General features: G+C 41.4%; 1 protein-coding gene and 1 long non-coding RNA gene across 6 annotated transcripts in view; one reads left to right on the forward strand and one right to left on the reverse strand.

The window, feature by feature from the left end:
• Positions 1 to 26159, reverse strand: part of ABTB3 (ankyrin repeat and BTB domain containing 3) — a 282637-nt gene that overhangs the window by 127356 nt on the left and 129122 nt on the right. Inside the window, exon 1 of one of the 5 annotated variants that reach the window (XM_025178947.2) lies at positions 11646 to 11666. The exons of the other annotated variants lie outside the window; for them this stretch is intronic. The gene's annotated coding sequence lies outside the window, so the exon portion shown is untranslated. Of the gene's footprint in view, positions 1 to 11645; positions 11667 to 26159 lie in introns of those variants that run through there. 5 annotated transcript variants of the gene reach the window in all.
• LOC112543847 (uncharacterized) lies at positions 9563 to 20796 on the forward strand. Its single transcript, XR_003087113.2, has 3 exons — positions 9563 to 9697; positions 16419 to 16637; positions 20665 to 20796. It is a non-coding gene; the product is annotated as an uncharacterized LOC112543847 (long non-coding RNA).

Genomic DNA, 26159 nt, shown 5'->3' on the forward strand with positions numbered 1-26159 from the left:
TTGAGCATATAGTCTGCAGTCTTAATGAAGGTATTTATAATTATAAAAGCAAATTTTGGGGAAAAAATCCTGCTAAAAAGGTGTATAATCTGTATTTAAAGGATAATATAGTCCATTAGCTTTTGAAAAAGCCAACCAGCACAAACAAATATGAGTGTGAACAAATCTTGTGGCATCTTCAAAAATATCTGATAAAGTATCAGAACTGTCAACAACTTTAAAGAGAAAATAATGTCATACACTGATTCTTTTTCTTCAGAGAAAACCTACATACATTAAATTAGGTGAGGGAAAAAATGTTGGTTTAAATTAGCTACACAAAGAAGATTGAAATGGATTTTTAAATTATATTATACACACAAGGAAGTGTTGTTGAGCAATTAAAGGAAAGGACGAGGAAGCAGGGATATTACTCTTAACTCCATACCTGGCTTGCTTTGTGACCTTGGTCAACTCATTTAACCTCTCTCTGCCACAATTTCCTTGTAAAATCCTTATTCATTATTTGATCTAATATATCAATGCCTGGAAAACATTGAAGCAAAATGCAGGACAATGTAGCACTTTAAAGACTAACAAGATGGTTTATTAGATGATGAGCTTTCGTGGGCCAGACCCACTTCCTGAGATCAAATAGTGGAAGAAAATAGTCACAACATTTTGGAAAACATTGAGATTCTTGGGGCAATACAATAGAAAAACAAAATTTAGTGCTGAAAGATTTAGTTAGTTATAAGGCATATGGTGCCAGAAAGCTCTACTTTGGTTTGAGACTAGCCAAGATATGCAAAAGACAGATATTGAATATTTACATTGCCAATTTAGGAACTGAAACTGACCACTGTAGGGGTATGTCTACACTACCCCGCTAGTTCGAACTAGCGGGGTAATGTATGCATACCGCATTTGCTAATGAAGCCCGGGATTTGAATTTCCCGGGCTTCATTAGCATAAGCGGGGAGCCGCCATTTTTAAATCCCCGCTGCTTCGAACCCCGTGTAGCGCGGCTACACGGGGCTCGAACTAGGTAGTTCGGACTAGGGTGCCTATTCCGAACTACCGGTACACCTCGTTTCACGAGGAGTACCGGTAGTTCGGAATAGGACCCTAGTCCGAACTACCTAGTTCGAGCCCCGTGTAGCCGCGCTACACGGGGTTCGAAGCAGCGGGGATTTAAAAATGGCGGCTCCCCGCTTATGCTAATGAAGCCCGGGAAATTCAAATCCCGGGCTTCATTAGCAAATGCGGTATGCATACATTACCCTCCTAGTTCGAACTAGGAGGGTAGTGTAGACATACCCTAGGTGACATATGGACTGGATAGTAACCCTCTGCACCTGGGGACCCACAAAACAGGCAGTAGGAGAGAGTAGAGGAGGTCGGAAGAAGCAGGGCAACTGCCATACACTCCAATATGCTTTCCAAGCAGAACAGTCCTGTGAGGTTGCACCAGAAACACCAGTAGGGGAATTTTTATGTAGACACTGCTGAGAGTGAAAACAGCTGTTCTGTTCTGGGGAACGGGGGAGCCATACAGATGTCTTTCTGCCTTTCCTGTGGGTATCCCAAGATACATATGAATCTCAGGACTCCTGTGGAATACCGAGGCTGAATCCCCTGCCCATTACTCAGGGCCAGAGTGAGGTGTGTGCAGTCAGTTCCCCCATACATGGCCCTGTGCTTTATGATTAAAAGTTCAAGTTATTTAAAAACACATGTGTAAATACATTTGTTTTGTAGAAGTAAAATGTTCCTTATGATATATACAAATAAGGTCAAAATATGTACATCCATTTTAAACCAAGCACCATAACAAAGTCCACAGTGTGCATGTTCGAAGGAAAATATGCTCATGCGTCATGTACAATGGGCTGTCATTTTGACAATTTGGAGTGTGTTAATGTGATGGAATGTGGTGTTAGTTAAAGTTTTATAGTGAATTTGGATTTGTTTTGTCTTTTTTGTGCCACCTGCAGGTAGATGTGTGTGTGTGTGTGCGCGTGTGCGCGCGCATGCGCATGCATACGTGCTGTATGTGTATCCCTTCAAATATCACACTGGCCCTGACATTATAGAGAAAGGGGCTTCATTTCACACACACATTAATATAATAAAGTCATATTTCCACAATCCCCTACCTATGAAAACAGACATTTCATTCCATTTTGTTGAGCAAGCATCAGAATTCTCAGACATCTTTAACAGAAATTTCCATTCATCTCATATACCTATGCAAGCACATTATATGTGGAGCATTGGCAGATTGCATGCAGTGTAATTACAAGTGTGTCAGTCCCAGGATATTAGAGACACAAGGTAGGTGAGAATCTTTTACTGGACCAACTTCTGTTCGTGAGAGAGGCAAGCTTTCAACATACACTGAGCCCTTCTGGGAAACTGTTAGTTTTACTGTTCAACATAAATCTAGTATGTATGCACAAAGTGCATTTTGTAAACACTTCTAATTTTACCACATCAAATCTGATTTTCACCTGCTTATTGAAAGGCAAATTTATGACCTACATACTACAAATATACCGGCTTTCAAGTTTCAATCATTTTTCCTAGGAGTTGCTTAAAAAAAAGTCATCACAAAAACGTGACATTATTTGACAGGCGGTGTCTGGTGCAGTGAAGCAAAGATTGGTATAATTTTCACTCTCTGTTAATGGCACAAGACTAGAGAAACTGAGAATAGAAACTGCATGCAATTTCTTGGTGTAAGAGTACCAGAAAAACATTGATGAACCCAAGGGAATTTAGAGAAGGAAGCAAAGTGGTTAAAAGGCTGCAGGCATTAGTGTTTTCACAAAGATTACAACCTTCCAGTATATAACCTGGTAACCTAGCTACACATACTAGAAGAGTATAAACATAAAAGAGGGACAGAAATGTTTAGAATGGTCCTCATCAGTATAAATATGAGTAATAATTTGAAACCACACAAGGACAATTGAAGTTAAACATTTCCTAACAATAAGCTCCAAGATCTGTGACTTAGTGGAATTTCTGTTGCTTGAGTCATTCAGATTACAAAGAATATCACAATGATTTGTTATTTTAGGGAAAAATCCTGTGAGCTGCTGTTAGGAGGACTAGATGATTTAATAGGTTTTTTAGATGTGTAATTTCATTCATTCATTCATTCATTACTATCAATCCCCTAGGATAATGGACCATATCAGGTGATTTCCTGTTTAGTCCTGATGTGTGTGAAGCAGAAAAAACAACTATGCTGAATCTGATAAGGCATGTTTCCTAAACAAGTAAATATAAAAAGTCTGGTCTGCCTCTGTTTAATCAGCAGCTAATGAAGCATAACTTGGGAAGCACATGTTACATTCCCTTCTTTGTGAACTTTAGTAAAGCATTTGATACAGTTTCGCATGACCTTCTTAAAAATAAGCTAGAGAAATACAGCCTAGACGGGGCCACTGCATGGTAGGTACATAACTGGTTGGATACCTGTTCCCAGAGAGTAATCATCAGTGGTTCACAGTCATGTTGAAAGGGCATAACGAGTGAGATTCCACAGGGATCAAGGCACATTATGGTTCCCAATTTTGGATGGATGGATGGAGGTTTCATTACATGGCATAATATTTAATTGAAGATTAATCTTTAATTCCTGGAGACTCCAGCCCAATCCTGGGGTTGGCAATCCTAGGACACACTTACAGATATTCAAACAGCTAACACTTTTGAACTTATGAAGACAGGTCTAAAGGATAGACTGGGAGGTAACAAGACAGTTGTGGAAAAGTAGAGCCTTATTATGTAACTTATCAAGCATATTATACATTCACCAAGGTGCTATATAAAGTACTATAGGCATCACACAACAATAAAAGTAAAGAATTAACACAAAATGTTTCATTCCCACTTTTAAAATATTGAGTCATTGGTACTAGAATTTTGTGGAAGGGACTTCCACACTTGAAATCAGATGTGCAAGAGCATTGTACCTACACTTTGCAGTGACAGAAAAGCAAGTTATAGCCCCCAATTCAGAAAAACACTGGGATTCAGGGAGGGCTGTTAGGCATGTAACTTTAAGCTTTGAAGTCTATGGGAATTATGTACAGTACATGCTTAATCTAAAGCATACGCCTCTGTGCTTATGTGAATTGGGCAGCACATAGCATCCTGAATCTAAAAGACAAAAACCACACATATAAGGACCAAAAAAAAAAAAAAAACCCCTGTAAAATTGTTACATAACATAGTGCTTAAAGGGTGAAATCTTAGCTGAGCTGTACTGATGTCACTGATAAGAGTCTCACTGACTTCAATAGGGCCAGAATTTTAACCCCCCTTACTGATCAGAATTCTAGGTGATTCTGAGACTTGTGCTGAGACCTGTGATTAAGGGCAGGGTATTGAGCGAGAAAATAAACCAAAATTTCACCCCCAACTGTCTGAAAAGGTGAATATCAGCTCTGTTCACTACTCTGCCCTTCCCAAACAAGTCTATAAAATTAAGATGACCTGACCTGACTGTTAAGATTCACACTTACTGAAATTTAAGAAATATAACATTTGTAAAAACATACCGAGATATTTATTTGCCTTAAGGTAAGACTACTTTACAGAGCTGTACCTTTGTGGCTCAGAGGTGTGAAAAAACACCCCCTACAGTGCAGCAAATTGTAACTCTGTAAAGCACCTGCATGAACCAGGCAACAGCATTGGGAACCACACTCCCAGCACTGTTAGCTCCTCCCCTCATAATGGAGGTGGTTTACACAGAGCGCTGAGAGAGCTCTCTCTCACTCGTGCCATGGCCACGCTTTAAACTGAAAGTGCTGCTGAAGATGCGCTTTAAACTTTTTACTGTAGACAAAATTTTAAAGCGATATTGTCTAGTGTGCATTCACTTACCATCGGAATGAGCTCACTATAAATACTTAGGGCAGATCTGGTTGATCCAAGTGATACATTCTATTTCTGAAAGGATTTCTGTAAAATCCTAGGATTCTCAAATCCCAAATCAACCCATTAGCAATTGATCTACCAATAACTGGTGGCAGATTGTGCATTAAAGTGCCTACTTCTAGCTCAGTGAAGTTCCTCATTTGAGGAAGGGTGTTTTTAAATCCAGTGGCAATTTTCATTTGCAAATGATTTAGCTCAGGTCTTTAATGGTAGCACCAACTATGGGTATTGCTGTAGTTAGACTCCAATTCAGCCACCTACTTAAGCATATTCTCTTCCTTAAACACATGGTTAGGTAGACTAGGATTTTCTCTAAGGAGATAAATACTGTTAAAAATTCTGATTAGCTTAAGCAGAAATCACTTGTTAATATCATGAATGTGTTGGTCCATGCCTCTAATAAGGTTAGCTTAAATTAATCAGTTCTGTCCTTCCCAGTTAGTGTCAGCACATAGCTGGCAGAATCCTTACACCTCAGAGTCATAGAAAGAAGGCCAGAACCACTAGATCACCTAGTCTGATTTCCTGTATATCACAGGGCACCAGCACTATCTAGCACCCATACCCTAAACCCAGCAACCAAAATTAGAACAAAGAATTAGATTCCACAAGAGACTCATCAATTGTGCCACAGGCAGGGACAAGACATACCAATGCCTGAGGCCTCTGCAATAGCCGTGAATTGATTAAGTAAGAAATACCCATATTCTCCTGATGTAACCTCTCACATTTGACCTCGGGGGAAAATTCCCAAAGTGATCAGACCAGACAGTCAAACACCGTATGCAACCACTGAATAAAAATGTATAAGAAAGAGAAGCTTCATAGCATCTCTAGGAGCATTTCAGACTCGGGCATCAAAAAGTGGTTAACCAAAACCTCATTTTTACAAAACAACTTAAATGCAACAGAGCGGGTTAAAAAAACCCCAAGTATGTATAACAATACAACAAAATATTACTGTGCTATATATATATTTGCTAATTTAATGGCTACCAACGTAACTGATTTTTTTAAAACAATTTATCTTGTTCTCTTTGATCCTTTCAGTTTCCTTGCAAAGTTTTATTTCTAAATTTGTGATTTTACAAGAAACAAAGATGCAATTTTATTCTTCAAAAAAGGTAATTATTTTCTGAAAATTGTACCAGCCATTTTTTCCAGATAGTAAAAGGTTGCACTTAATATATTACTTTTGCAAAAGTAAAAGGTTAAATCTGGTTATATACAAATATATAACCAGATTTGATCTTCTACCTTATATTGGTAAAGCCAAATTGACCTTTTCACACTCATCTCTTTCTGTGTACGTTACACTCAACCTTCCCCTCCCCCCGCAACCCCACTCCCAACTATATCCAAAAAACATTAAGCTTGCCAATACTCAAAAGTTAGGAAATGCTAGAGTACCATTAATTAAACCCTCTTCTCCATATGCATTGTGATACAGTCTTTACTTAGTAGTACTATGTAAAAATAGTTTGTGGTCATCTGTCTCATTCAGTGCATAGACATTTCTCAAATAAAGAACAGCTATTCAATATTATGTTTTCTCCTCACTCTTCAATGGGTGGCCCTGGGGCCTTATTTACTGCACAGTGTTCAAACCTTGTTCTGAAGTCAGAAGTACAGTACTAATTTTCTCATGGGCTTTTCTATAGAGCTCATCACCAAAGTATCTGAGTGCTTCATAAACAGTTTTTTTCCCAACATTATTTCTGGGAGATGAGTGGTGTTATCCCTCGTTTAAAGATGGGGAACTGAGGCACAAAGAAATTAAGGTAGAAAGTTACCACTAATTTTCAGTGTGCAATTTCAGACCTCTAAGTCCTGATTTTTTTAGAGTACAAGTACTGCCTACCTAGCTTACGGCATGCACACCCACACACACACACCCTCTTCTCCCCTCCCCTCCACCAGCTTCTGCTAAAATTGCAAAGTGCTCAGCAATTCTGCAAATCAGACCTCAGAGTTCAATACACAGGAAATGAGAAAACACACAATTTGTGATCAGCTGTGAAAAGTCTGGTATAAATAAGTAATTGGACTAGAATCACCTAGGAGCTCTGTAGCCAATGCAGGGGTAGAATCCAATTCTCATGAGGATACTTGTCCCCATCTACTTTTTCTTCCTCCCTCTGTCTGGCTCTTGTCTCCTCTGCATTCCAGCTAGAGGACTTCCTCCTCTAGGCTGCCTGGATCCAGGAGGTAAGAGCCAGTGAAAGCACAGGAGAGATAAGATCTCTCTCTTCTCAATTCCAGGGCGGGACTCCCAGCATGGCCTAGAGTAGCCATGGAAGGTGAAGCCCAGCTTTGTCTCTGTAGCCCTAGGCTGGAACATGGTCCATTGCTCTTTAGGGATGCCCTGTGCACATTCAAATCACACACAGGAGTTGTGAGGAGATGAAGCATGTTCAGTATGCATAAAGCCTTCTGATAATATACTTAGTGCTAAAAAGTCTCTACTCCACATATGCAAACAGATTCGTCTGGAAAAATTTGGGCAGTTTTTCACAGGAACAGAAAAAAGTACATCTGTGACACAAAGACCACTCCCCCCACCATAGCTTCAAAGCATATGGGGAGGGAGATGTGCTAGAACTTCTCAAATAAAAGTTGCCAGGACTTTTTTAAATATTGCAAAATAACATATTGGTTCCCTAGCCTTGCTCTTGGAAATGACTGAATCATTGAGGCAGATGCCCCAGAATGGGAAATGTCAGTCAAACTTAAATCATTTGGGAGAAGTTATAAGAACTGCAAACAGGGCTTTAGAATGGGAAGTGTCAGGCAACCCGATTAAGAAACAGTGCTACCATCTGTGCCTAAAAGTGCATATAGAAAAAAATCCCATTGGATTTTGAATTGTTTTGTTAAGCATGGGAAAGGTCCGGTGAACCACCCTCAGAATCCAATTCAAATGAAAGTTTATACTGTAATTCTAAAAAGTTACTTATACTAGGTAACAATAAAAAAAATCAGCAAGCTGATTATTGAAAATAAAAGAAGAGAGACATTAAAGGGAGACTAAAATCAAAACCTCAGATACAGAGCTCCTAACTTACGGAATGACCCTTGTTTAAACTTTTCTAAAGGTAATTTTACATGAGATACATATATAATCTGTTTCCTCCTTCTTGAGGGTCAGAATAGATCTCCCAGTTAGTCACCAGTTTCTTAGAATCTTGTCCTGGGTGGTATTCAATCTGTGATACCTTTTGCTGATTTCACCAGGAGAAAAAAAAACCAAAAACATTTTCCTGTCACTTTGTTCGCTGTCTCATTCAAGAAGGGTACCTTATCTCAGGAGCATGAGAAGCTCTCTCATTGTTCAGTGGCACTTCTAATGTCATGATGGATATATGGCAAACCTTTTGGTCTGAACAAAATCTTATGCTTACAGCTTGGAGCTAACCAACCCTAAGATCTGGCTTGGAACTCTCTCTCTGAGATAAGCATTACCTGTTTCTATAATTAAAACTGTACTTATTCCATATATATGCTCTGTGATGGGAATAAGAAACTGGTGTCTATTCTACATTTTTTAGTGGCAATAACTCTAAAGTATAGGGAACTATAAAAACTATAAGAGTATGAAGGTTAGAGGACAAGGGTTCAAAAAGGATTAATTTTCTCTCAGTTGGAAACCCCACAGAAGACTTAATTGCAATGCATAACAAAGTGACAAAAATCTGAGCAAATTTAAATTGTGCCAACTAAACGTCATGGGGAAAATGAATCAATTATGGGGTTCATTTTTACTTCTCAAACAAAAAGTCCTAAGTAATTATTATGTATTTCTTTCCGTGAAAATTCAGAGTTTCCCAATCTAAATCAAGCTTGCAAATTCATGGGCTCCAGTGCTGGTAGAACACTTCTTTTGACCTTGGAGAAAAAAAATGCATTATAATGGTCCAACAACTATCTTTGAGCTTAATTAAGAAAGTAACCCCTTCAAATTGTTCCAACAATACACTTTATATTATTTAGAATTAATTTGAAATTAAACTAATTTTTCTTCTGCTCAGAATTCTCCAGAGTGCGCCTATGTTGGGGAACTATAACTTTCCATTAATTTTTAACATTTACCCAGAAATACTGAATCTGGATTGTGTTACATAACTTGGACTGGGTTTATACGATTTGTGGCTGATGGAGTCTGTGACGGAGCACTCCATCTCCACACTGTAGATCAGCCTGTGGGCGAGGCCCAGCTGGCTGAGAGCGCCCCTCCCCCATGGCCTTGCCAGGCATGCTCCCTGGTGAGCAGCACTATAAAAGGACAGCTCAGTCTGGGCTGACCACTGAAGGGGAAGGACTAGGGTTGCCAGGTATCCTGTATTAGCCTGGACAGTCCAGTACTTGCGGTTTCTGTCTGGTAAAAAACCCCAGAAAATACTGGACATGTAAAACGTCCGGTATTTTCTGTTTCTCGGACAGAAGGCCACTGAGGATAGTCTTCCCCTGCCGTGTCTGGGGGGGGAGGGGGGGGTAGCATGGGGATTTAAAGGCGCAGTAACTTTTTTTGGTGTGTTTGGTTTTTTGCTCAACCAATTTTTTCCCTGCCATGTTCAGTATTTTTTGTGAAACTATCTGGCAGCTCTAGGAAGGGCCTGTAGAGACAGCTCCAGAGTCAGAGGAGCCCATGCAGTCTGAACCAACACTGCAGCCACTACAACTCCAGCAGCGACCACCGCAGCCACAGAGACAGCCCCGGCCCCGGAAACAAGGGAGAGGTACGGCGGTGGAGAGACTCAAGGAGGTAGGAAGCAGCCCAAGGCGGGGAATTGCAGTCCCTGAGTGCTCAGCAGGTTGAGGGGAGAAACGCCTGGTTGAGCAAGCAGTGGCCCGAGCCATTGCTAAGAGGGCCCTGGGCTGGAACCTGGTGAAGTGGGAGGGCCCAGGTCCCCCTATCCCTCTCTCTGAAGTGCCCCGGAGAAGAGGAAGGCCCAGAAGCCTATGAACTAGGCTGCAGGGCTGCACGTACCCCAAGAGGGGAGCCTGATAAGGATAGGGTTGCCAGATGGTTTAACAACAAATACCAAACAACTCCCCCCCTCCCCTGCAAAAAAACCAAAAACAAACCCCACTGGGAAAAAATTCTGTTGAGGAAAAAAAAGGGGGGGAGACCAAAGTCGTTAAGCAAAAGTTGCACCACTCTGACCAGTTTGGAACTGCCCATTAATCGTCAATGCACCCACCTCTCCCCCTGAGCCAGGCTTCCCAGTCTCCCCATACCAATGCACTCCCCCCCGCCTCAAAGCCAGACTCCCCATGCCAATACACTCCCCCCCGCCTCAGACCCAGCCCCCCCCAGCATCCTCCCCATCCCAATACACTCCCCCCCGTCTCAGACCCAGCCCCCCCCAGCATCCTCCCCATCCCAATACACTCCCCCCCTGAGGTAGGCACGGAAGAACAATCTTACTTTTAAAGTGTCTGCTCCTGCTGCCCAGCCTGGCTGCCGGCTCGCAGTGTAGAGAGAGGGAGGCATCACGTGGCCAGCTCCTGGTCTCTCCTGGTCACGTGAGCCAGAGCAGCGTGTGCTCCGCTCTCACCCCAGCCCGGTGCCCCCCTAGTGTGGCGCCCAGCAAGTGTCCCCTCTTGCTCCCCTTTGTAACTTTGCTAGGACTCTGCTGCACTCCTCACTCCCCTGTCCCCGCCAGATGCGGCAGGGGAAAATTGTCCCTGCTGGGCTTCTGTCCCAGGGAAACAGGAAATACCGGACATTGCATGTGTCAAGTATTTCATGTTGTTTTAACCGGACGGAGCCCGCAAATACCGGACTGTCTGGATGAAAACCGGACACCTGGCAACCCTAGATAAGGACTAGGCCTCAGGGCCATATTCACCCCGATAGGGGAAAACTGCCAGGACTAGGCCTCAGGGCTGTAGTTACCCCAATAGGGGAGCACGTTGGAGACTGAGCCCCCAGGCAGTATTGACCTGGACAAGGTGTGTGGGGGGGGCGTGTCTGAGACCAGATGCCGGCCATTGGGCCACTCAGACCCTGACAGGAGGACTCGCGAGGGTATTTTGGCAGAAGGACCCCGCGCAAGGAGGCAGCGCCCCTCGACAGTATCACAGATGGATGCCTGCTGCACCACAAAGTACTGACGCCGCATTCTGCATGGAATGACAGTGACTACAGTACATGAACAACATAATGGTGGTTGTTCCTCAGAATCAGCAACCAAACAGACCATGCCTGTATTATGATGTGAAGTCCCCTTTATTTAGTTAGTTATGGCCTCAAGACTCCCCCAGTAACAGATGTAAATTCATCTCTTACTAACAGAGCTCTGTTTATGTGCCTTTCATTCAGATGTTCATGTACAGTGAACTAGGCAGTGCCAGGAACATCCGTGTTTCACATTCTTTACAGACAGGCTTCTGAAATGACCAATCTTACAGTTCCAGATACGTTAGCGATTAACAGACTAACAAGTAAATCAATACAATCCCCATGGTTTTGTTCTTTTTAGACTTCATTTCATCATATTCAGGGACAGAAATATACTACAGCTCTGACTGAAGTGTAATTAGTGAGAAGAGATAAACTGTTCATTAGCACAAGAAGTGATACAATCTTCTCCTGTATCATTATAAAAGTAAAACAGAGATAATAAAATTCCACTTTGTATCTGGCCCAGCCTCTGGCCCATAAGATAGCAAAATATGTTTCTTCTGAGCCAAATTCATAAAGTTACCTATGTTCTTAGCAGAACAGGTATGAATTCAAGCATGTGTCTAAATGGTTTGCTGCAGTGGTGCCTTAGAAAGGCACTGCTAGCTTTTAAAGTACTAGAAATTCTTTCTGGTGCTTCCCAGGGTTCTGGAATGGCATTACATCACACTACAATGAACACTATAACCCAAATTGAAATGTTTCTCTCCAGCCACCAATGTGACAACTATGAGTCTGTGCTTAATTGAGTGAACCGATCTTAGTTTGGACCTGGAAATTGATATTTCAGGTATTAAGGACACATAGCTAAGGGCGGAATCCCTCAAACTTCTTACTATACTTGGCTGGTAGTTTCCCCAGGTTATTTTCATCCTTGTCCAAAAACTATTGGCAAAGCTAGTGGTATTCATTGTTATTTTTAGGTGCACCCTGAGCACATCTGGGATTGACATATTTCACACAGCTTTTTTTTTTTATTTACTTGCTTCATATTTTCTTCACCCACTGTAGCATTTCAGAGACAGCTAATATAGGCTCTGGAGTTAAGCCTCCTTCCTAATAATCTATATTTAGTTTATGGAGACTCTCACCTACAATTACTGACTTAGGGCATCAGTACGGACATAAAAATGGGACCATAACGACTACCAGAAACAGAGGCTGAACAAATGTATAGCACTTTCACCTCACATGATTCAAAGGGATAGTGGATAAGAAACTTGAAGGGGGAGAGTGACCATTTATTCTGGAGTAAGACGTACTTCTGCCCCAAAAGTCCCACAAAAAATTAAAACCCTCACCTTGAAAACACTGTAGTTCTCACAAACACAAAAATGGAGATTAAGGTTTTAACTTTATTTATATCCCCCATAAAACATTACAGGTTACCCAAATCTACATTTAAGGTGTCACCAAATCATCTGAACTCTGCCCCCAGGGTGCTACTATGGGGACAACTAGAAAATATGAAGGAACTTTGTCTTATCCTTCAGTACGAGGCTAAGGAGATGAGTTGAATATTGGACTTGCCTACGGCGAGACAGTGATCCAGGATAGGGAGAATGGATTGCGAAAGTGTTGTGGTGGAGAGGAGGGGGAGAAATGATCAGTTTTATGGCTTGAGAGATGGCAGCCTAACAATATGCTGAGGGATTTAGTCCACACTGACTCAGAAAAGAGGGTACTACCTACTCAACCCACAAAACACACTTCTTGCAGCACTTGGGAGAAAGAACTGATTTTTCAAGCCCTACATGAATTATTTGAATGTATGTGAAGTACATGCTTATGTTATCTGATTTACCAAGTCATTTGCAGAGGAATAAAATTCTGGACTGTACAAAACATGGGGGAAGTAAAGGGAAAATGCAACTAATAGAGGTAATGCTTGAGGAGCAAAGAAGAAATGTGGATAAAACGCTGTCGAAAGTTTTTAGAACATGGCAAATATACAGGATGAACTAGAGGTTTTCATGCCTGAGTGCATTTATGATTAACATGGTAATACAAAGGTGCATAATTGAAGTGCCAGCATAAGGAGAAATATGATTTAGAAAGGAAAGATAAGGAGGTGATGTACTGCTTTCTATCAAAAGTATGTACACAATTCATTCAAGCAGATGTGGATAGGGGAAATAGTGAAAACATATGGGATAAGAGGAAGGAGGGGGAATATTCCTCGGACACACCCATCCTCTGCACATTTAGGGAAGAAATGGGATTGTGGGTGAGGACACAATGGAGCTAATGTTGTGGTCTTGTTAGTGTTTAGTGAGTTTGTGTAGCAGTGTGGCATATGGGCACATCTATAAGATGAATGTCACAGTTGGATATTGAAATAAATCTGGTTTTAATTATGTATAGGACCTTGAATCAAGCTAGGTGCTACTAAAGATAAACAAACCAATATGGAACACGAGAGGGTGGGGGAGCTTTAGAGCACCCAGTGCTGGAGCAGTGAAAGATGAAGTATTTTTAAGACAGCTATTAAGAATGTCACAATATAAATAATTTATAAAAGGGAACTTTAACTATGAAAATATTGTACAAAATTGATAAAACATGAAGCACGTGGTCAGAGAAGCTTTTAGACCAAGTGGAATTATGAACACTTTTGTTACCTCTCAGTTGGGGCCACAGCGCTACAATATACCTCAGGCATGGAATCGTCAGCGCCTAGGAAATTGCAGATAGGACAGAACACTTCAGGGCATCTACTCAGCAACAGAGGCTACTGCAAGCTCACTTCTGTCCTCCACTCTCCACACTGGCTTCCCATAGAGGATCAAGTCCAAATGCTCTGTCCTTATATTTAAAATGCTTCATGTACTGGGCCCAGGAGATCATTCTAAAAGATCGCCTAAGGTCTGAGGAGAAAGAGTATGGCTGACAACTACTCTCCTTTGGCACAATGGAACTCTCTACAATAGGGGCAAAGCTTGTCTGTCAGAAATGGAAATTTCTCAGGAGCCAGGCAGACTGTGGAATGATTTGCTCCCAAAACTGTGGGCCACCACAAGCATAATCTCTTTCCATTCCATGTGCAAGGCGCACTCTTTTGACAGTTCCTTCTCACAAATATACATAAGTGGTTTATATTTAAGCAAACAAAAATCCCTCCAAAAACAAGGGACTTTCACTGCATCACTCTTCTCTTCTTGGGAAAAAGAGAGAAGAACACTAACATCTGTCATGTGAAGTTATGTTGCTTAATGCACAGCTGGAAGGTGACCAGACACCAAAGTTATGAGAGCAGTATTAGTATCTCCACCCTCAGTTCAATGACCCAGGAATTGCTGACAAAGATGATACTGGACATCACTGAGGCGGAGAAGGTATTCAGTAGGATCTGGCTTGTTCGGAGATTCAGGATTTCCTGAATGACCAGCTAATGGCCATCCAGAGTCATCTTGAACATCAGACCTGGCCCCCTGCCCTGGCAAATGAGTCAGGGATACCATCAGAACTGTGGCCATGGAGACATACTTGGAGATTTTTAGGGTGGAGATGCAGACACTCACAGTGCTCCTTCCATGCAGATGGGCCGGTTGAAGGGGTGTGGGCCCCCACATACTGAATCTTGCCGGGTCCATTGGGAGGATGAATGTGGGACTGGCTGATTAACTGAGACATCTGGGAAATTAAACCTCCTGGTGGGCCCAGCTGTTTCATAGTCACTGGTCCTGGAATAACACCTGATATTTGGATAGGGATAGGAAATCAGTGGATGCTTTGGCCGTTAGAACCCCCACAGCTTCAGTGCATACGAAAGCTGGGACCAGGGGAAGTTTTCACTGTGCATGACAGCATTTGTTGGGAAGGTACGGAACAAGGATATACCCTAACAGGACATCTGCTCTTTCAAGCCAATAATAGCTGTGTACATGTTAACACCACCACCTTACAAGACATACACTTCCATCTAACCACTGTAAATGGGAAATCATATCATTTACTGGCCTGAAGACAAGGTCCTTCAAACAACCCTTAGATTCCAAATACCTTTTGACTGGACTGCCCTAATACCCGACCGATTCCAGAATTTACTTTCACTTATAGCAGAGGTCCAGAAAATCTCTGAATTACAAGGTCAAATTCATGTTCTCCAGAATATCTATCAAATTGAGGCGCATGCTTTCCACACGGTCTATAGAACATCCCTCCTGTGTACTAATTATGATGTATCATGTTATGTAACTAAGGCTATGAAGCAACCCCATTACAGAATTATTGTGGGTATTAATGATTGTATTGCTTTTGCTTATTGTAGGATTAGTTTATTGTTGTTACAAAGGATGTACTAATGGAAATAGCTTTCATGTTCATACTAATCATGTATTACCGTGACAACCAATCAATACCTGTGGGGTCAATCCTCTCGATGTTAAAACAGAAATACAATGCTTAATGAATACAGAGGTTTGAAGGACTAGTTGTGCCAAACGCACAAAAGGGGGGAATGAGGAAGCAGGACTAGGGGAGAGGGGATTTGTGTGGCCATTTCAGGGTTTGTAAGAATCAAAGCAAGAGTCTGGTTCACTCTGACTCTTGCTAACGCGAGAGCTAGGAGAGACGCTATGTTCGCCTCTCTGCCTCACTCTCTAAGATAAGAATGGAATGCTGACCTCAGTGAGAACCTTGAAGATAAGACAGCATCTGATGGGAATTGAGTGGGCAGGGAAGTAATTGTTTGATGTTATATGTAACGGAAAGGTATGTATATTGGGTTTTAATTGTTTTGTATTTGAAGAGCCGCTTATGCTGTCTTCCCTTGCAATATTGCTCGAATAAATTGCCTCTGGCTACTTGTTGCTTAACACAATGCAGAGTGAAGGCTTGTTTTCTTCCACAGTACTTATAGTGGATAGTTCCTGTTTTATAATAGGATGGAAGAATTGAAAAAGAGGAGGTTCTGCAAACCCAGATCAGAATACCTGGTTGAAAAAGATTACAGAGATCGGTAGTCAGATCTTCAGGAAGCGGCAAATTAGCATAGCTCATTAGCATTTTTGAAGGCCAGCTCTCCAGCTTTCATTAGCTTCAGAGAGAGTCACACCGGCTGTGATCTTGAACCATTGAAATAAATGGCAATTTTGTCATTACCTTGAATGGTACAGAATCAAGTCCTTGCTGCCTGGAGCTGGAAGCTCCAGCAAAAATGAAACTGCTTGATATCTGAAACTGGCTTGTCGATGATACTGATGAGATGGCTGGCTCTGGAGACATTGTTTCAGGGACAGCTCCCTATTTGTGTTCTATGTTTTCAAATTTTTTTCATATTTACTTGCTTCTGCAGGTTTACTTTGGCGTCCAATCAAATTACCATGGGACTTATTCTATAATTGCATGCATTTTACCCTGGTTGAGAGAACTGGATGATGGAGAAGATAGCACTCCAAGATGTCCCTGAAGGAAATGGGCTATATGGGGAACTGGTGCTGCTGGGAGGCTACAATAACTATTCAGTGCTTCTGAATTACAAAACAGATCTTTAATTATGTAGGGCTTTGGACAGGTGAGAGCAGATCTAACTCATTTCTAAGCTTTCCTACCATAGTAGGGGGCAGGGAGAATGTGTGGGATTCTTTGGCAGTATTGTGTGTTGGGGTTTGTAGTTTGTGGTAGCCAAGGTCCATTCTAACAACTGAGCCTGTTCATTTAGGTTTGTTTGTACATTGTGCTGGTGAGAGCAGCTGTGTGTTTTGGTGACAGGACTTTGGTTTAGCTAGCCTGTTCATTTAAACGGGTACATGATTTGTGGTGGTTTGTTAAGTGCATGGGGAGGGGGAATTGTTTTATTGCAAAGAGACTAAAATGTTACTGCAGATAACTGCCATAAAAGGAGATGCATTATTATAATAAAGGAAACAACATCTACAATAATACTTAGGGCTCATATAGCACTATATATCTTCAAAGCAATTAACAAATATTAAGTAATTAATCTCCACAGTACCCCTGTGATGTAGGTGAGTCGTATAAACCCCATGTTTAATGCCTGGGGAACTAAAACAGAAAGCTAAGCATCGCTGGCCTTGAAAAGAGAGGGAATCCAAATCAACAGAGATCAGAACTCAGGAACCTGCTCCTAGCTTTTGACTACTAGACCTTTAAAAAAATAGCCGGCAGTACAAACTCGGATCGTGCACTCTTTGGAAAAAAAAAATCAACAGAGAGGCAGTAGAGGAAATTAAAAAAGAGAAAACCACATAAAACACTGAAAGCCTAAACCTTAAAAAGATGTGGGCAATGCACCTAGATTAAGTGAGGGCCTGTGAAAGAATGGTCTTTTGAATCTGATCCCACAGAGAGAGGTTTTAACACACTGTGACTAAAAGGACACCAGTGGAGTTACTGATGATTTTCACCCGTGTGAGACTAAGCTCAAGCCCTAACATAACAAAACCATTAGCAATAGGAAAAACAAGAAATTGAAAGACATAAGTGTAGCAATAACTGATTTTTTTTATCCATTTTAAAAATATGCTCCTTGTCCAGGAATGGGCATTTTCTTTTCTACTGTAATTATAGAATCATCTTCTAAAGCAGGAGAAAATACAGCCTCGTAGTTAGAGCAGGCTACTAGAGAAAAAACTGCCAACTTCAGTTCCCAGTTCTGTCAATGAATTCCCCGAGCAAGTTATCTAACTTCTGACTACCTCAGTTTACTCATATGAAAGACAGGGCTGTCGGATGGCTTATTTCATTAATATTAGGAAAAATACCTTGAGAGCTCTGTTGAAAAGTGCTATACAGCATGAACAGCACCCAAAGTACAGGCAGTCCCCAAGTTACGCGGATCCGACTTATGTCGGATCCGCAGTTACGAACGGGGTTTGCTGCCCATCTCCCTGGTCTGCTGGTCTCCAGCAGACCAGGGAGACGGGGAGCAAAGCTGTGGAGCACGCGGGCAGCAGACAGCTCAGACGCGCTGCGGCTGTCCCGCTGCCGGCGTGCTCCGCGGCTTTGCTCCGCTTTGCTCCCCATCTCCCTGGTCTGTTGGTCTCCAGCAGACCAGGGAGACGGGGAGCAAAGCCGCGGAACACGCCAGCAGCGGGACAGCTGCGGCGCGTCTGGGCTGTCTGCTGCCCGCGTGCTCCGCGGCTTTGCTCCCCGTCTCCCTGGTCTGCTGGAGACCAACAGACCAGGGAGATGGGGAGCAAAGCCACGGAGGACCTGGGCGGTGGGACCGCGGTGCAAATCGGTCCACCGCCCGTGTCTCCCTGGTCTGCTGGGGGGGGGGGGGCGCAGCTAGTACCCCCCCCCCCCAAGCAGTCCAGGCTTTTCTCCGGACGCCTGTGATAGAGCAGCTGGGGCGCTGCCGGTTGGTCCCGCAGCGCCGCTCTAGGCACTACTGGACCAACCCAGCAGCACCCCAGCTCCTCTGCCCCAGGCGTCCTGATTCAGCCGCTGCTGGTCAGTTTCAGCAGCGGCTGAATCAGGACGCCTGGGGCAGAGCAGCTGGGGTGCTGGTGGATTGGTCCAGTCGTGCCGAGGAGCGGCGCTACTGGAGCAACCCAGCAGCACCCCAGCTGCTCTGCCCCAGGCGTCCCCAAGTCAACCGCTGCTGAAACTGACCAGCACTGACTACAGGAACCCCGAGGCAGAGTTGCTCTGCCACGGGCTCCCTGGAATCAGCCGCTGATCAGTTTCAGCAGCAGCTGACTTGGGGACGCCTGGGGTTCTTAAGTTGAATCTGTATATAAGTCGGAACTGGCGTCCAGATTCAGCCTGTTGAAACTGATCAGAGGCTGATTCCAGGAACCCCGGGGCAGAGCAACTCTGCCTCAGGCTTCCTGTAGTCAGCCACTGGTCAGTTTCAGCAGCGGCTGAATCTGGACGCCAGTTCTGACTTACATACAGATTCAACTTAAGAACAAACCTACAGTCCCTATCTTGTACGTAACCCGGGGACTGCCTGTAATAGTAGTAGTAAACAAACTCTTGTCCTCGGTCTATACTAGACTAGGCAGGTCAGCTTAAAATACGCCATCTAACTGTGCAAAATGCATAGCTGGAGTTGGTGTACCTTAAGTCAAGCCACCAGAGCATCTACACTTTGGAGGCTGATGGGAGCACATGCTCCCGTTAGCTTCCCTTACTGTTCGCAGAATGAGAAATACAGGACACTGGTGAAGACTGACCTCAGTGTTTGATTCAGGGGTTTGATCCGCTAAATGAAATGCTAGAAGATTGATCTCTGGAAAGTCGATCTTCTCCATAGTGTAGACATGCCCTCAGAAGAGCTATTGAACACAAGCAGGTAACCTGGACTGGATAACAGAAAGGCATGCTCTTCTACTGGGTACTTTTCAAAGGCAATTCTGCTAAACAGAGGTGAAAGTGAAGGACTCTTACAAAATATTCCCTCTCTCCAATAATAAAGACCTTACTAAGTACTGATCTGGAATATTTCAATTCTTGCAACTCTACCTTGTGCACCAAAAGTTTTTTTATTTTAAATAAAATATTCATGAAAACAAATGTGTAAAATGAAAATACATTTTTAGATCAATGTGAAAGTGATTTAACAACTCATAGAATGGACTGGGCTACCTGAAAAAAGCCAATAAAAAGGAAAGAGAAAAAATATAGAAGCAGAGTTCAAGTAGTATAGTGTAAATATTCAAACAGAGTGAAAAAGCTTTAGTTGATCTGTTTAATAGAGTAAAGGATACCTTTAAATTAAAACCAGTTTCTCTTAGATCTCCTTACTGGATTATTTTAATTGTTTCAGTCATCCCAGCTGTCTGGGTTTTCCTATTATTGAAAGAGACGTACCTAGACCATCCCGTGACTCAAACACACCAAAGTAACAGCCAGAATGTAGCTAGTATTAATTGGCATGACTTCAGTGCATCTAATTAAGCTATTCTGATTTCTATCAGCTGAGTACCTGGCCCAATAAATGCAATGCAGAGCATATGATGTACTGGCTGCCATGGAGGTTCACTACCATCTGCTCTTAGATAAAATATGTATGTGATCACACTCCTTACTGCTGTAGAATACATACATTATGAAACATAATACTACTACAGCTCCTTCAGGTCAAGAGATAAGACATTTTATAAAACAGAAAATCCTGCAGAAAGGTCGAATTGTGAAGTCCAGTGTGTGCAGAATTACGTGATTGCCATGACATCTCTGTGTATGTTGCCACTGCAGTTAGAAACCCATGGCTGGCCCATACCAGTTGACTCAGGCATATGGGCTAAGAGGCTGTCTAATTGCAGTGTAGATAGTCAGGGTTGGGCTGCAGCCCCAGCTCTGGGACACTTCCACCTAACAGGGTCGTAGAACCTGAACTCCACCCCAAATGACTACACTACAGTTAAATAATCCCTTAACGGAAGTCACACACTCCCGAATCAGCTGGCATGTGTCAGGAATGGGTTTCTAATTGCAGTGGATATACAACATGAATAGCTACTTTTAGATATTTTTCTAACCTTACCTTCTGAAAGATGGGTTTTTGGATCCTAAAGGGCCAGGTGCAGAGATTTAAACCCTCTTGGTTCACATTGTATTTTCCCTTACAGATAAACTTGACGGGAGCTGATCTAAAATCTTCCAATGGAAAATCTTCCATCAGAAAACAGTGGCTCATCAAAACTAAAACCTTCTCCAGGAATGTGTCTATTCTGGCAAAATTGCATTTAGATAAGTTTTTAAACAAGGCATATTGAAAAGATTAAAACAAAACATTTTTGTGAGGGTTGTTTTGAAATCACTTATTTTGAACATTTCTTTATATTTTTATATTTCCAATATTTGTTTTGTTTTATTTTATTTCATTCTACTTATAATACAAACTACTAATTACTCTATTTCTCAGAATACTAGTTGCCAGGGACAAGCTACAATTTCAATTACCGATGAACAAACCCAAGTGCTAATTATCAAACCAGTTGGAATCTCTTTTACCAATTTCAACAATTACCAATAAGTTAAACTATAAATATAAATGGTCAAATGGAATACTAGTTACCAATGAGCAGAATTATCAGGTACTATACTAAGTGCCAATTACAATAACCAATACTCATAACCAATCAACATGCATGGTCTGGCATGATTTTGGTTAGTCAGGTGTCCACTTATCATGGGTGTGGCCAAGTTTCCCATGGTCCCATAAAGTTTGTTTACAGCCACCAGTCCTGGCTCTCAGTGTTCTGTGCTGTTAGTTAGCTCTAATTTACCCTAAATGTCTTCTAAGAGCCCGATAAGCAGTGGAAGTGTTGGTAATGCTGCTAGACAATGGTGACCTCCTGTGGTATGTCAAATTCTCTAGTTTGGCACCGGCCAAATCCTAAGGTTGCCAGACTAGAGAGGTTCAATCTGTATTTTATATTGTTATAAATGTAAATATTAAACTGTAATGTAAAATAACTCAAATTAAAAACAATATTTAAAGTCAAAAACAAAATAAAACACTTTGACCCAAAAGAAAACATTTTTGGAAATTTCATTTTGCAAAAAAATTTTCAAAATTTCAATTTGTTATAGTTTTGGGATTTTTTTTTCAAAATGATTGAATTTCCCCTTGAAAGGAAACTCCAAGCTTGACCAGCTCTTAAAATGACAGCTTTTTACACTCACAAATGAAGCTCGTTAATTTTCCTCTTCGCAATAAAATATAACGCTGAATGATTTTAAATGAGCAATTAGTTTAATAGAATGCTCTTAGCAGATCTAGAGACAAAGTGGGAGAGAATATCCTTTACTGGCTCATCTTCTGTTAGTGAAAAAGACAAACTTTTGAGGTACTCAGAGCTCTTCTTTAGATCTGGGTAGATGAAAAGCTTGTCTCTTTTGCTGGCAGAGTCTGGTTTAATAAAAGATGTTACCTCACCCTAAGGCAAAGGTAGGCAATAAAATGGTGGCAGTTCACCAGGGCTAGCCCCTCATGGGCCACCACCACTATATTTACCTGTGCATCCAAAGGTACGGGCAACTGCAGCTCCCGTTGGCCACAGAACATTGTTCCTGGCAAGGGTAGAGTTTTGGGAGGGCAGGGTGGAGTAGCAGCTGTGCGCACTGGGACATGACTATCTCATTCCCCAGACTACCAGGGAGCGAGGAGAAAGCACTTGCATTCTGTACCTGACTTTCACACCTGGCTGGTGAAAGGAGGAGGCAGAGGAGTAAACCACGGAATGCAAGCACTTTCCCCTCACTCCCTGATAGTCCAGGGAACAGGATGAAACACAAACCGTGTTCTGGTACGCATGGCTGCTGGCCCTCCTGCCCTCCCAAAACTCTGCCCTTGGTTCTTGGCCAATAGAAATTGCAGGAAGTGGCAAAGACTGGGACACCATTTCCTGTACCTCCCATACCTATGAAGATGCAGGTAAATATAGAGGCACTGGCCTGCCACGGGATAATCCTGGCGAATCGGAACTGGCCCATGGGCCAGCATTCCCCACCCCTGCCCTAGGGTGACCAGATGTCCCAGTTTTATAGGGATAGTCCAGATAGATGGGACTTAGTCTTATACAGACACCTATTATGCCCTCCCACCGCATCCCATTGTCCTGATTATTCACCCTGAGCAGACCTAGGCAGTAAAAGTATGTCTACAATGGAAAATAAAAAATACATGGCAGTGAGTCTCAGACTCCCAGATCTACAGACTTGGCTTTGTGGTATGGTGTGAAAAAATATCCAGATAGATGTTTCTATCCAGGCTGAAGCCCAGTGAATGAATTCAGAGCCATAAAGCTCCTATTGACTTCACTGTGAGGAGATGTTAGATCAAAACAGATTTTTTAAAAAAAGACCCTTAAAGAAATAGGGCCCAGACTCATCTGTCAGTCACACTGGTGTAAATCCAGAATCATTCAGAGACTACAGTTGTATAAAACTGCAAGAAAGGAGAATGAGACTCACAGTCTTTTTCTGGCATATTTACAGTAAAACACAGCTGTTTATTAAAAGATTACCTCGTAAGCCAAAGGGAAGGTCCAAGGCCCAGATTTGGTTGAAAGCAGAAAACTCAAAGAAAATATAATCTCTTGTTCTCCAGAAATAACATGCTTATCTCTCCAACACTTTCCTCTAACCATCCAAGCAGAAAACAGAGGTGGATGACAAACATTTAGCAGTAATTAACTTATGACGAGCCCCCAATTTTATAGGTCCTTGTATGAAACAAAATTTGGAACCCTACCAGAATGCATAAGAATTCAAAATGTGTATTAACATCATTTATCATAACAGATATAATGCATTTAAAAAAAAATATTTTTCTGGGAATTTTAAAAATCCAAAATATCATTCAAAATACAGGACTATGTAGCACTTTAAAGACTAACAAGATGGTTTATTAGATGATGAGCTTTCTTGAGCCAGACTCACTTCCTCAGATCAAATAGTGGAAGAAAACAGTCACAACCATATATACCAAAGGATACAATTAAAAAAATGAACACACATGAAAAGGACAAATCACATTTCAGAACAGAAGGGGGATGCGGGGGTGGGGAGGAGAGAGAAGGTAAATGTCTGTGAGCTAATGATATTAGAGGTGATAATTGGGGAAGCTATCTTTGTAATGGGTAAGATAACTAGAGTCTTTGTTAAGACCCCGGCGTAAAGTGTCAAATTTTAGCATGAATAACAGTTCAGAGGATTCTCTTTCAAGTGCAGTTTTAAAAGGCTTTTGAAGCAGGATGAAGGTAATTAAGTCGTTGAGACAATGTCCTTTCTGGTTGAAATGGCAATTTCAATGTCCATTTCAACCAGAAAGGACATTGTCTCAACGACTTAATTACCTTCATCCTGCTTCAAAAGCCTTTTAAAACTGCACTTGAAAGAGAATCCTCTGAACTGTTATTCATGCTAAAATTTGACACTTTACGCCGGGGTCTTAACAAAGACTCTAGTTATCTTACCCATTACAAAGATAGCTTCCCCAATTATCACCTCTAATATCATTAGCTCACAGACATTTACCTTCCCCCTCCCCCGCATCCCCCTTCTGTTCTGAAATTTGATTTGTCCTTTTCATATGTGTTCATTTTTTTAATTGTATCCTTTGGTATATATGGTTGTGACTATTTTCTTCCACTATTTGATCTGAAGAAGTGGGTCTGGCCCAGGAAAGCTCATCATCTAATTAACCATCCTGTTAGTCTTTAAAGTGCTACATAGTCCTGTATTTTGTTTCAGCTACCCTAGACTAACACGGCTACATTTCTATCAAAATATCATTGACATTTTTCCATTTACTAAAAATGCAGTTTAATATTTTCAATAATGTTATTCATGCTTTTTGGAATTAAATAAACATGAAAGTTTTTAAAAAGGGTGTCTAATTTGAATGTGTCAAAAATCAAATAACTTCAATATTTCTAATTTATTTTGAAAAATAGATTTTCATTTTTTTACCCTCCCCGTTTCTTGTGCCATAGACATACACAGCCTAATAGCAACCATCAACACTAATGAGCTGATGCCTAAGGTCATAAAAAGCAATGTATGCCTAAATATGATCACAGGAATAAGTGGGAGGTTATATCTATATAAACTGACATACATATTGAATTTAATTAGACGTTTTATATCCTAGATGTTATGGACTCAGTCCCACACCAGCTGAAATTGAGGACAGTCTTGCTTTTGACGTACATAGACACATAGCCTAGACTTGTATTTGCACATGTAAGTAATGAGACTTATAGTGAAACTTATCATGAGTGAGCATGCACGTGAGTAGCAATTCAGTTGCCTTGTACAGTCCGATCTTCATTGAACGAAAGATATAAAACTGTACTGGAAACATTGGGAATATTTTAAAGTAATTCCCTAAGAAAGGGGTTGCCTAAAGTGTCACTTAAGGGTTTCATTTTATTTAAAACATTCTTTGCTTTGTTCTCTCATTCAGAGAGCTTAAATGAGATTTTGAAGGCATTTTTGAGGGGAAGAAGGTATTTTATCTTCTTTTGTAACAAGAATGTCTGAAGCTTAAAATAAAATCCAACCACAAAAGAGTAAAAGCCTACTATAAATTGAAAAATTAAAAAAAACACATTAAATATAAAAATTACAAAACAATAACTACCATCATTATAAGGTAAATTCTATCTAATGTAATATAATTTATTATAAGGCTTATCTAACATTTTTATTCCTAGCGAGGATGCACCCTTGATTAAGATTAAACAACACAATCCAGTATTAAATGGCTGCTAAATTTGCTTATTTCTAAATCCCTATATCATATGTTCATCACATGTACTGCAGGAAAAAACCTCATATACAAGAATGTGATTTTTACCCATTTAGAAAAAGAGATACAGACACATGGCTAATTTGGATAACTTGGTACAACAACTCTTTTGAGTTACAACACATTCACACATGATGCATATAAAACAGGATTTCTCATGAACACCTTACATATTAATTACATCCAAAAACTGCATTAAAAGAACAAGTAATAATCTGGTGTTTTACAAAACACCAGATGATGTTTACCTAAGTAACCATAATTTTGCATTCCTAGGCAGATGCATTATGAGAGTCTTTAATTACAGGATCACCTACTATTTTCCATGGGACCCCTGCTTCATTCTAAATAGACAACTTAGATGAAAGGTGGGAGGTGAAATGGAAGCACAGAGAAGGGCTGAGACTTGTCCATAGTTTCCCCCCTCCCCCCATCCAAGTAGATGCATCTCTAGTTACACTTTCGGTTTTTCTTTTCTGGCTAACCATCTCTTTATCTAATTTATCTGTTTGGATATCTAGGAAACGGTGCACTTCCTCTGACACATATATTCCTCGAACTCCAGGTATATGATTTCATATTTCCTGCAATACAACACAACCCTGATGTCTGTCTGTGCCTGCCTCTCTCTGTCTCTGCCTCTGTGTGAACTGCTCTATATCATAGGCATCTCTCTCTCCCCCGCACCTTCCTGAAGTACGACAGCTGAATAATCTGGTAAAAACCAAACAGAGATATTCTGAAACTGGATTTCACCTTTCACTCTCCTAGCTTTTAAAATTATATGCCTCTGATGAAAGGTTC

Source organism: Pelodiscus sinensis, chromosome 1 (assembly GCF_049634645.1).
Source record: "Pelodiscus sinensis isolate JC-2024 chromosome 1, ASM4963464v1, whole genome shotgun sequence".
Taxonomy (NCBI): Eukaryota; Metazoa; Chordata; order Testudines; family Trionychidae; genus Pelodiscus; species Pelodiscus sinensis.